The sequence below is a fragment of the Silene latifolia genome, unplaced genomic scaffold (assembly GCF_048544455.1).
Source record: "Silene latifolia isolate original U9 population unplaced genomic scaffold, ASM4854445v1 scaffold_75, whole genome shotgun sequence".
NCBI lineage: Eukaryota > Viridiplantae > Streptophyta > Magnoliopsida > Caryophyllales > Caryophyllaceae > Silene > Silene latifolia.
This window is the reverse complement of record NW_027413661.1, coordinates 4,801,763-4,814,906: the sequence shown is the minus strand read 5'-3', so window position 1 is coordinate 4,814,906 and position 13,144 is coordinate 4,801,763. Positions and strand designations below refer to the sequence as shown.

The 13,144-nt window shown below is 43.4% G+C and overlaps 1 non-coding gene and 1 pseudogene across 1 annotated transcript; both read right to left on the bottom strand.

Annotated features, from left to right (window-relative positions):
* Window positions 1-13,144, bottom strand: part of LOC141640245 (uncharacterized) — a 199,841-nt pseudogene that overhangs the window by 68,877 nt on the left and 117,820 nt on the right.
* On the bottom strand, window positions 10,370-10,476 carry LOC141640323 (small nucleolar RNA R71). Its single transcript, XR_012542954.1, has one exon. It is a non-coding gene; the product is annotated as a small nucleolar RNA R71 (small nucleolar RNA).

The following is a 13,144-nucleotide window of genomic DNA, read 5'->3' as shown; positions in this document are numbered from 1 at the left end:
ACATTACAGGAGGCATCACATTCCTGTCAACGTGCCTATGTCATGGGAGAAAGAGGTCATTCCACCAGCTGCGCTGCCCGCTGATGATGAAGAGTCGATCTACGACTTAATCTATGCCGAAATTGGGCATGAAGACTATCCTAATTCTTCATCAGATTCTAATTAAGTCTTTAATTAATATCTGACATTATGAGTTGTATATTGATTATGGTGGTTGATACGTGCATTTTATATAGTCTTTTTAGCCTTATTTTGCACGTATTTCTATGCACTTTTATACTGTTTTGTATTGCAATATGCCCCGAAATGGCTGCTTCAGTTTGTTTTGTCTGTTTTGCAGAAATGAACCTGAAAGTGGTGAAACCGTACTCTTTTCGTCCTGTTTTGCATGCATTTTGAGGAGACAAGAATGTTAGAGCGAGATACTGCATTGGGATGTGTGAAGGAATGGTCAACGAAGCAGTCGGCGACGAGTTTAAAGTTGATTTGGAACACTCGATCGAGAAGACTTTTGGTCGATCGAGTGGTTTTGGATGCTGAAAAGTTCGATCGAGTACTTTACTTTACTCGATCGAAATGCTGTTTTGAGGCTTTCCTCGATCGAGTAACTGTTCTGCTCGATCGAGAGGATTATCTGCTGAAGTCCTCGATCGAGTAGTTTTAGACTGCTCGATCGAGAGGTTTTGAGTCTTCACGGGCTTAATTAACCCGTGTTGCCTTATTTTGTTTATGGACTTAGTTTTTCTCTTTAAGCTTTCAATAATTAGGTTATAATTACGTTTTTACTCATCTTAGAACGCCACTCTTATTCTCTTAATCTCTCCCTTAAACTATCTACTGTAACTTTGCTCTAGGATTACTTTGCTTGGATTTTCAGTTGTTCTTTATGCCGGATCGCTTGTTATTGTAATCTCTCTTCTTCTATTAATCTTAATCTTGTTATCATTTGCTTTAATCCCTTATTTCTCTTATCATTAATTTCTGCCCTAATTTCATTTATGCATTGTTATTGTTATTTCATCATGTTTACTATTAGTTCATTCAATATTGTTATTATTGGCATCATTAACGATATGAATAGCTAAATCCATTCATGTTGGGATTAGGGAATCCATTGTAAGATTGTGACGATGTATTGGCTAGATGATTTATTTGTGAGAATCTGTACCCATGGCAATCTAATTATAATATCGACTTAGTTGAGTGCACACTTCTAAGTTACCTTTTAATCTGGTTAAATTTACTCCTGGATTGGAAGATTGGACTAAATAGACCTGCTATGAACAGTAGACTACCCTGACGAGGACGGAAGTTAAGTTAGTGGAAATCTAGGATAGAAAGTGGATCGGAAGGACCTTTCATGTATCAGTCTCACAGTAAATTATCTAGGCTATTTGCAGTTGAGTCACTAGAGTATCATGGTGAACCGAAATCCTGACATGTTTCCTCTCTATTGATCACTTTTATTACATTTTCTTGCCTTTTACGGCTCTTTCTTTACTACTTTTTCCTTTAAGCGTTCATTAGTTTAATAAACCAAATTCAACCCCCCATTTAGTGACGTAAATAGACGAATCTTAACAGATATCTTGCCTCCCTGTGGAGATCGACTCGGCTTCCCTAGTTATATTAGTTAGTGACCAGTTGGTTATTTTTGGTAGGTACACGACTAGCCTGTCAAATTTTAGCGCCGTTGCCGGGGAGGCAATAGCCATATATGTTTTTGTTTTCTTTTATTTTTATCCGTCTCAGGAAATTTTTATTCCTTGAGAAAGTTCTCATTTATCTCTTTCAGTGTTGTGTATGCCCAGGTCAAACAGGTCGGAGTTAGTTTCAGCTGATTCTGAGCCGGAGAGACTCTTTAGGCATAGACTCCGTCTGCAAAGAGAACGTTGAAAGGAAGACTTGAGTACTTTTGAGCCCGAGCTACAACATTTTCTATTTGCAGAAGACCAGTCTTTAGAAGAAGACAATCTCATTTCTGCTAACCAACCAGTAAAGATGCCGAATATTGCAAGTCACTCGGAGCCTAAAACATCCTCTATTCCTAAGGGTTTCAACCTCCAAACTGAGGACGGTAACACCTTTGATATGCGTCTGTCCTACATAAATCTGGTGGAGAGAAACTTGTATAGGGGTGTGGCGGGTGAAGACCCAAGGAAGCACATGGAGGTCTTTACTGATTACTGCTCTACTATTCCCGCTACAAAGGGAGTAACTCAAGACAAGATAAAGGAGGTGCTCTTTCCTTTTTCTCCGACTGACTCAGCCCGTGAGTGATTGACCGATCTTGACCGTACAGCTGCTGGTATCACCAACTGGGAGACTCTCGCACTTGCCTTCTATTAAAGATATTTCCCTCCGCAGCGTACTAATCAGCTGAGGGGTAAGATTACCAGTTTTAAATAGGCACCTAATGAGACTTTCTATGAAGCTTGGTGTCGGTTCAAGAAGTTGGTGAGGTCTCTTCCTAATCACGGTTTTGATCAATGGTTCTTGTGCAACAAATTTTATAATGGGTTGTATGATGACCATAGAGCTATTCTGGACGCCTCATCCAACGGTAGATTTCAGAAAAATATTGATGATGATAAGGGATGGGGGCATTATTAAGGAGATGGCGACCCATTGTGCTGAATATGGGAACCCACGGGACGGTATTCGAACGGTCCATTCAGTTGATAAGGCAGTTGTGGCTCAGCTGGAAGCCATGAATGCCTTGTTTGATAGATTGGAGTTGCAATCTGCTGGGGAGCCACAGACGGTTCATCTGTTGACTAGACATAAAACTGTCATTTGTGAGAGATGTGGAAGAGATGATGGTCATACTGCTATTGACTGTATTACTGAGAAAGAACAAGTCCTTGCTTTTCAACAATACAGGCAAGGAGGAGGTTCTTATTACAACAACCAAGGAGCAGTCCATCCCAATTTGAGGTGGACAAGTCAAAATGTTCTTAATCCCACTCCTCCACCGCAGCAGCAGCAACAGCCATATGTCCCTCCTCATAAAGCTCACAAGGCTTCCAAAAGCCTCCTTCCTTTCCTTTACCGAATCAAGGCACATCATCTTCAAGTGGGGTAAGTGAGCTAGGTGAGGTAAAGTCAATGCTCCAGTCGTTGACAAAGCAATGGCAACTAAGTGACCAACAGAAAGAAGCATCCATCAAGTCACTTGAAACTCAAGTTGCTTAGTTGGCCGCGAACCAGTCCACGAGGAAACATGGTCATTTGCCGTCTCAATCAGAGAAGAATCCACATGAGACGGTGAATTTGATTAATTTGAGAAGCGGTCGTTCATATGAAGGACCAAATTTGTCAATTTCACATGGCATATCAAACCCAAGGAAGGATGTTAATGACGATGAACAGTCATTAGTTGCTGAAAAAGAGTTGACCACGAAGAATATACTCGATCGACTGGTTTCAAGGGGTCGATCGAGCAGAATTGAAGCTGAAAGTACTCGATCGAAAGGAATTCCTACTCGATCGAGTGAACTGGATAATGAAGAGTTCGATCGAGAGGTCGAAACCACTCGATCGAGTGAAATTGTTGAAGAATCTGTTCGATCGAGTGGTAATTAGGCTCGATCGAACACTGTTGTTATTGAAGCCCTCGATCGAGAGCCTTCTAGTGCTCGATCGAGTGATATTTCACCTGGAAGGACTCGATCGAGAGGCAAAAAGTCTCGATCGAGTGATAAGGAGCTTGAACCAGCTGAGACGTTGGAAGAAAGAAACAAAGGGCTCGAGATACCTATTACCGTGCCCTTTCCGAGGCGATTATAGAGCACGAAAGCCAATCAACAGTTCGTTAAGTTTGCCGAGCTCCTAAAAAGCTTACAAGTCACTGTTCCATTCGCCGAGTTGCTGACACAGGTACCCTCTTTTTTAAAGTTTATGAAATAAATTTTATCGCGTAAGAGGCATATCAATGATCATGAGACGATAGCTTTGACCGAGGTAGGGACTGCCCTAGTTCAAAATAAGTTGCCACCTAAACAGTCAGACCCGGGTAGTTTCTCGATTCCATGTCACATAGGTACCCATTTGATTGATAACGCGCTATGCGATCTTGGTGCTAGCGTGAGCGTCTTACCTCTGTCTCTTGCTAAGAGACTTGGTTTGACAAAATTTAACTGCACAGACATGACCGTACAGATGGCCGACCGTAGTATATCACGGCCGTTAGGTGTCATAGAGGACATACCTGTTAAAATCGGGAGATTCTTTATTCCCGTTGACTTTGTAGTGCTTGATATTCCCGAGGACACTCATACCCCTATTATTTTAGGGAGACCATTTTTATTCACTGCTCGTGCAATGATTGATGTCGGGGGCAAGACACTAACGTTTCAGGTAGGAGACGAGGAATTAATTTTCCATCAATCTAAGTCTCGCAGGGCTCCCATGCAAGCTCAACCTTGCAATACCCTCTCCTCTACTGACTCCCATATTGACACTCCAGATGAAAATTTGGAATTTTGTGCTGCAATTGTGACCCCTCCGCCTCAGATTGAGAGCAAAAAGGAGGAGAATTCGTCTGCATTTTCCTTCTGCGCAGTGCGGATGAAAAAGATGCGGGAGTCAAAAGGTCATTGTGCAACTAAAGTCAATCAAACTGGGGATCCAAACATCAAAGCTGGTGGGGAAAAAAAAAGGGACGAGAAAAGTTCGTGCATACATGGATCTCAACTATTTTCCTCCTACTGGTTCAAATTCAAGCTCGTGGAGAATGAAGAGGACGGTCAAGGATGCTGAAGGGACCAACTCCAGTCAGAAGCCCTCTGTTGGGCTACTGAATTGCTTTGGGAATTGAGCGGGAAATATCCCGTGTAACAATTTGTAAAAACTAATTTCAAATTTCCGTTGAATTTCTTTATTGCGTTTTTTAGAACTATTAGAATTTAGACAATTTTTAGCGTAGTTAGAAAGACTATAGACTGTCATTTTTGTGATTTGGTATGTTCGGGATATGCTTGCGAGTGTTTTTATGCAGGTTTGGGGAAATAATGACGCATTTGGAGGACTTACACGTACAAAAAGCACTCGATCGAGTACTTTTTGTACTCGATCGAGAGGATTTTACAAGAAAGGATTCGATCGAAAGGTTTGCAGGTGCTCGATCGAAATAGCCAAAAGAGGGAGTTCTCGATCGAGTAGATTTTTACTCGATCGAGTGAATTGATGCTGAGACTCCTCGATCGAGTGATTTCAAACCACTTGATCGAGTGAAATTGAAAATCCCGCGCAGGAAGTAACTCTTAAACTTCCTATTTTCATTCCTTTATTCTCATTTCTTCATTTCTTCGTCCCCTTTGCACGAAAATCCCCAAATCCTCTCTAAATTTTTGCCCAACACCAAATCAAACACCTACAATTTGTTCCTAACTAATTAATCGACATTTCCCCCTTATTTCCCCTTTGATTTTTGTTCGTTTTTGCGGTCAATTACGGGTTCTAGGGTTTGCGGTTTCTTGTTCGAAAATCGCCATTTTTGCAACGTTTTTATCGATTATCGGCTTCTTTTATGGGTATCATTGATCAGGTAAGTTTACCCTTTACTTTATTGTTGATTTATTGCTTTTTTTTCGAATTTATGAAGTAATTGGGAATTAGGGTTCATGAAAGTCGAAAATGTCGACTGATTAGGGGGATTTTCTGTTTAATTTGGTTAATTGATTATCATTCCCCTTTGCTTACTTGATTAGGATGGACAATAGTACAATGCCCTCATCCAGTTCGACTGTTACTCCGTCCTTGACTGAGACGGTGGTCCCTGCTGCCACCACTGTCTCCACACCCGTTAGTACCACTACCGCTACTCCCGTGTTTCTTGTTACTACTGCTGGTACTGTCGTTACTGGTGCTAGCTTCGTCTCCGCTTCCACTTCCGTTCCAGCTTCTATTTTAGCTAGCACTGCTGTTAGCCCTTCTTCTTGTGTCGGTTTCTGCTGCTTCTTCTGTTGCAGCCACAGCTAGTACCTCAGGTACGGTGACCACCCCTGCTGCGTGGTCACCCGCGATCCTGTTGCCACAACAAGCACGGCGCGCTCTAGTACCTCGTTAAAGTCGGAGGACGGGTTCCTACTTCAAGTACTAGAGGTCGGGGTCGCGCACGAGCTACACCTACTGCTGGACGTTCTGCTGGCCGTGTCACCGTCCGAGTGGACGAATCACTCGACTCGCACCCTGACTATCCTCAGGTAATCTTTGTTAATGGTATTCATCGCACTAGATTTTTCTCTCTGCTGGACTGTGACTTTCTGTCGACTAGGTTTTTGTGCCGTTTGTCACTTGATAGGCTTGGTATTTACGAGCCAGTTTGTGAGATTTTGAGGGGCACGGGGATGACTGGACTTGTCACCATGAATGCCTATACCTTCAAAGAGCTGACCCTTGAGTTTTTCAGCTCCTTTACCTTCTCTTATGGGGCACACGACGCTGACCCCACTTGCTCTTCCGTGTCTTTCCGGTTGTTTAACCGGAGTTTTTCTTGGACTTTAGAGGAGTTTGGTACTAGGTTAAGACTTTATTTTACGGGTCCTACTGCTGCCCCTAGGAAAGTCAACCGCCAGTTGTGGAGGACCTTGGCACACACAACCTACGAGGAGTGAAAGCTCGCTCAGGTCCACCTTCCCCCTGCCCGTTACTTCCTGCGTCTGATGGGAAGTACTGTTTTTGGCCGTAAAGAACCAAACAACGTGAACAACATCGACCTTTCTATTCTGGGCGGGTACCTGAACATTGATAGTGAGGGCCCCTTTGTCCTCAACATGGCTTACCTGACCGCCTAGTACTTTCACTCAGTAGGGGAGAAGACCACGGGCACCATCGTTTGCGGTGGCATAACCACTGTCCTTGCCCTTTCTCTCTTCCCCGTCTTCCCTCGTGACTTACAGTACATCGGTGTTGACCGGTACCTAGACCGGGTAGCTATGCTATCTACGACTTGGCTTGCTTCAGACCAGCAGACTTGGAAGATAGGCGGTTCCTTGTCTGAGACCCTTCCTTGCACCACCCTACCTCGCCTCGTCCCCCCGCCCACTGTTAGTGGAAGGATACCACCACCGTTACCCATGTACCACCTCACGCTTCGACCACCTCCTACTCTGTCCACTTCTAGGAAATGGCGTCGACCCGAGACCGGAGAGGGATCCATACCTTCTACGGGTGGCCAGACTTCCACGGCCATTCCTACCCCGATCCCTACTCCTACTCCTGCGCCCGACCAGACACAAGCACAACCGGTTTTTTCGGATAATTTTGTACCTCCTCCACCCTTTGAGGCGTCCGCAGTCATGGACCAAGGGCTCCGTGACAGTTTCTTGCTTGAGCTTGTAGATAGACAGGCTCGTATGGAGAGGAACATAACTCTTACTTTGTTCCCTTTGTACAGTATCACATGAGGCGACGACGTCCCATTCCAGAGGGTTGGCCACACCCGTCCTTCTACCGGTACCCAGCTGAGGGGTACCCTGAGTCAGCTAGTGAGGAGGAGGAGGAGGAGGAGGACCCGGCAGCGGCGACAGCGAGAGCTCAGGCTGAGGAGAGGAGGAAGAGAGAGCAGCAGGTGGACCCGGACTACAATGTGACGGTGGAGGACGTATTAGAGGAGGCTGACGAGTAGCTACTAGTCTACTCACTTCCCCAATTTTTGGGCTGGTTTGAGGAAGTTCGTGTTTTGTATGTCCCGTCTCGTTCTTTTATTTTATTTTGTCTCCTTTTTATTTTATTGTTTTTCATTCATTTATTGGTTGTATATTCCCGTTCCCCTGTATATATCTGCTGGTGTATGCTGGAGGACAACGAGGGCGTTGTCCGTTTTGGTTGGGGGAGGGTAATGCATCCTTTGAGTCTGCATTTGCATTTGTTTTGCATTCACGTTTCTATTTTCAGCTTGCGTTGTATTTATTTTCAGCTTGCAATGTATTTATTTATTTCATAAAAATCCAAAAATCCAAAAAAAAATAATTGAAAATTTAAAAAAAATTAATAAAATATTCACGTTTATTTTTGCATATAGGTTGAGTCAAAACGGTTGATTTCCGTGATGATATTGCACTTTAACTTGTCATTTTACTTGAGCCTTGCACTTTCGTTGACGGTAAATAGCTAAGTCTTATGCATAATCTATGATGCGTGTCATTTATATGATGTTTTACACCCTATTTTACACGCATTTCAGAGCTCATTTATGTAGTTTATGCTACATTTCTCCCTATTTCCGTCTACTTCCGTATTTTTGTACATTATTGCAGAAATGTGAAGAATTCAGCGGAAATTGAGCTAAATCCGTCCCCAAGTATTTTGCATTGCATTTGACGTGAAGTATTCACTTAAGGAACGAGCTTGGTGCGCATTTCGAGGCCCAAAAGACAAATCCACGAGAAGTTAAAAGCGGATTACCAGCTAAAGCAGTCGATCGACTGGCCCCCTTAGTCGATCGACCATCATACGACTTACAAAAGCTACTGTACACTGAAGAGCAGTCGATCGACTGGTTACCTCAGTCGATCGACCAAGCCGCTACTTAGACGTGAAGATATAGAACGCGTTTTCCAAAGCCCAAAGCGATATTAGGTTTAGGAATTATGTTACGTATACTTTCTATATAACGTAACCTAGTTCAGAGATACACTCATTCAGGAAATTATCAAGTTTTTACTAAGTTCTTTAGTCAGTTTTCAACATTCAATAATTAGGGTTCTTAATATTATTTCGTACTAATACTTTTGCATTCGGTTTTTGGATCTCTCTCTGCAATTCAATCGGTATTCTTCTGCTAATAATTCAGTTTGCTTTATTATCGTTTTGTAGGATAGAATTGCTAGTTAGTTTCCAGAAACCGATTTACCGTTTATGTTAATTGTTTGTTCTATTATTTCAAGCATGAATTCTTACATTTATTGCATTAATTTTATTGTTGTTATCATTCCCAGTATGAGTAGCTAAATTGCTTGTGCTAGGATGTAGGGAACTGTAGGATTAGGCGGCGTAGATTTGTAGATCGAAATCGCGTGTCGATCGATCGATCGCCATACACAGTCGATCGACCCGACCACGTGAGGTGTTATCTTCGTTTTAATTGTTTTAATTCTTTATTCGACGAATCGAGTGCACACGACTAGTTGAATGTTTAGGATATGACCGACCCATTAGATCGAGAGATAGGGACAGTTGTTAGATCACCAATTAAAATGACTAAACTATCTTTGAGATCGAAAGATAGGTAAAGTTTAGATTATCGAGTCACTTTTCAGACGAGAGTCGTATTAGTGATATTAGGGACTTATAGCGAGATCGAAAGATGCTATCTGTTAAGAGTGGACCGAGAGGACCTCTTGTTTTCCCGCCTCATGTGTTTGATTTAGACCTACTTAGTATACTGCCTCCGAAACTATAGTGAACCGATCATCCTTGCACACCCTTTTATTATTTGTTTAATCCGTTTATTTAGTTTATTGTCTTTTACTGCCTTTAGCTATAGACCAAATCAATTCAACCCCCACATTCGTTACCTTAGACTAAATTAGACAATTATTAATTACATTCGCCTCCCTGTGGTTCGACCCTGTTACCACTAGCTTCTGTTGGTTTTAATAGGTTTTATAAATTTATTTTTGGTACTCACAACGACGGGTATCAAATTTTGGCGCCGTTGCCGGGGAGGCAATTGTTCTAATTTTTAGTTGTTTTTATTTAGTCTTTCTTAGTTTAAGGGACATCTGTTCCTTAAACTTTTCTTATATTCTTTTTGTAGTTTCTTCTTATGCGCAGGTCACAGGGTGGCGAACTAGTACCGTTCAATCCTGAGATTGAGAAATCCTTGCGTGAGTTGAGACGATCATCAAGGGTATTGCCGACAGAGGAAGAGCTAAGTACTCTATCTAGTTACTACGAGAACGCTCTATTCGAGGAGGATCCACCTTCATCTACTGTTTCTAATTCATCAGCTGAGACCGTCACTTCTCCAGATTTCCTAGAGATGGCTGAGGAAGCGACTATAGCAAGTCATTCTGAGCCGACAGCTGCAAATCTATACAAGGGAATCGAATTACCTGGAGCTGATAGGAAATTCGAACCGAAGCCTTCCTATATCAACTTGGTTGAGAGAAACCAGTTCGAGGGAGCTGCAAATGAAGATACATCCAAGCATATGGAGATATTTATTGATTATTACTGCTCTATACCCCCGCCGACCGGTGTGACCCAGGACCAGATAAAGGAGACTATGTTTATATTCTCACTCCGCGATGCTGCAAGGGAGTGGTACAGAGATCTAGATCGAGCTGCTCATGGGATCACCGACTGGAATTCTTTGGCCTTGGCATTCTACAAGAAATACTTCTCTGCCTCGAAGACGAATGCCATTAGAGTTCAGATCACGAGCTTTAAACAGGGACCTGATGAGAACTTTCATGAAGCATGGGTCCGTTTCAAGAAGCTGGTGCGAACCATTCCGCACCATGGGTTCGAAAAATGGAGTATTTGCAATCAATTCTATAACGGGTCATATGACGATCGAGGGCTATCTTGGATGTTTGCGACCAATGGCCGATTTGTTGAGAATATGGGAGAGACTAAGGGGTGGAAGATCATTGATGACTTAGCCACCCATAAAGTCGAATATGGGAATTCGAGAGGCAATCGAGGAGGAGGAGTCGAATCCCCTTCCGTAGCTGCATTAGAGGCTCTCACGGCGAGGTTTGACAAATACGAGTTGGGAGGAGCTTCAAAAGGAGGGATGTATCATGTGAATCTTTGTTTGAGACGGTCCTTTGTCTCAGTAGAAGATGTGGAGCTGAGGGACATGTTTCAGAAAATTGTCCTAGTCCCTTTGAGTCTTGTGCTGCCTTTCAACATTACAGGCAGACAAACACGTACTATGAGCCGAATGTCCATCCCAACTTGAGGTGGAGTAGCCAGAATGTCCTGAACCCGACTCAACCTCCACAGCAGCAGCAGCAGCAGCAACAGACATATGTGCCTCCTCATAAGCAACAACAGTTCCAAAAACCTCCCTATGTGCCGCAGCAGCAACAAACCCAAAATTCCGACTTTGCTGAATTGAAGAATATGTTGCAAAAGGAGTCCTAAGCTAGATAGGCCGGAATGAAACTGCAAGAGAGCCAAATTGCTCAATTGGCTAGCAAGAATAGCACTCGAGCTCCGGGACACTTACCGACTCAGACGGACCAAAAAGAGACCCTTAATGCCATCACTTTGAGGAGTGGGTCTACCCTTGAGGGGCCCGTCATGGTCGAGGACGATGCTGCAAAAGATGAGGCGGAACCGAGTCAAAATAAAGCTCGAACGAAAAGTGGAAAGAAAAAGACGATCAGCAGGTATGTCAGTCGATCGACTGACATACCCGGTCGATCGACTGAAGTGCGACAAACAGAGCTTCGGTCTGTTCAAGTCGGGCCGATCGACTGACCTCACTGGTCGATCGACTGAGGCCGCTGCTGATAGTGAACCTTTTCGTCCTCCGATGCCTAATAACTTGAGGGATCACTTGTTTCGGGGTACAACAACCCCGAAAATATTAGGGCAAGACCCGAGTGCTGATGGGTCAGTCCCGGCTCCGAAGTACGACCCAATGTCGATCAATGGTTCCCATTTGAGACGGTCAGAAGAGGGTTCAAGCTTCAACAAGGAGAAGGTAGTGGACTTCCAGCCTAAGTCCACCGAGGCCGTCATGAGAGATTTAGAGGAGAGGGCTAAGTTACTTCTTACAGCCCCTTATCCAGAGAGACTAGTGCCGACGAAGGAACAAGTATCTTTCAATAAATTTGAAAATGTTGTTCGTAGCTTAAACGTACAAGTACCTTTCCTTTAATTAGTTAATCAAGTGCCTGCTTACATGAAGTTTTTGAAGTAATTACTGTCTAAAAAGAAGTCACTTGAAACTCTGCATACTGTCGCATTAACTGAGGAGACATGCTCTTATTTGTCTCATACTGCACCCCTTAAGCTAGAAGACCCAGGAAGTTTTTCTGTTCCGTGTAATATTGGCACCTTTCCTATTGAGAAAGCCTTATGTGACCTGGGAGCCAGTATTAGCGTTATGCCCTTGAGTCTTGCTAGGAAGCTTAAATTGACTAGGTTTGCAGTAACAAACATGACCGTACAGATGGCTGATCGAACTGTGGTCCAACCAATAGGAGTCTTAGAGGACATCCCCGTGCAAATAGGGAAGTTTTTCTTCCCTGTTGACTTCGTCGTGCTTGATATGCCCGAAGATGCACACATACCTATCATACTAGGTAGACCATTTCTGCACACTGCTGGTGCAGTTATTGATGTTGGCTCTGGGACCCTGACCTTTAAGGTAGGCAAGCATTCCATTGTCTTTGCCCATACAGCTAGGAAGAAAGACCCCATGTGGCCTGTAACTTGTAATACGGTTTCTGAAAAGAAATCTTATTTTGTACTTCCTGATATGCCTGTCTCTATTCCTACTCTTGTTGTGACACCTCCGCCCCAGATTGGGAGCAAATTGGAGGAAGATTCGTCTATTTCTGATATTGCAGGAGCTGGTTTGGGGAAGGAAGAGCTGCAAGTTACCCCAGCTGTGAAGGAGCCGATCATTCAAAGAGGTGGTCTAGGATGCCTTAGCTATGACACTGATGAGGAGCCTGAAGATGAGCCGGTCAGAGCAACGGAGTCTGATTTGGATTCTGACGAGTCCGAAGAGGTCATTGAGTGGGAAGATGTCCGACATGTTGATCCGTTGAGTTCTGTGGATGCTGAAGTTGTGAAGGGTGCAGCTGATAAGATGAGCACCGTTGAGGCTACCTCTTGTATCCAGAAGCCAGTCAAGTGGGCCATTCCGTGGCCATTCTTGATCAACTATTAGTTGATCACTTGCTTTACGAACATTTTTTTGCTTTTAGACTCTCTTTTTATTGCCTATGTGTGCGCGAGACTTCGCATTTAATTATTTTGTTTAGGAGTTTTTAAGCACTTTAGACTTTGCTTTGGGTTTTGCGCAATTTTGGGCGCGTATTATTGTGCACTTGCAGGTTTTTAGACCTCATTAGCTTAAGTAATTGAGCAAATACGAAGAAATAAGAAGTTACAGCAGTATTTTCAGTCGATCGACTGGTCTTTATGGTCGATCGACTGGTCTGCAGTTTCC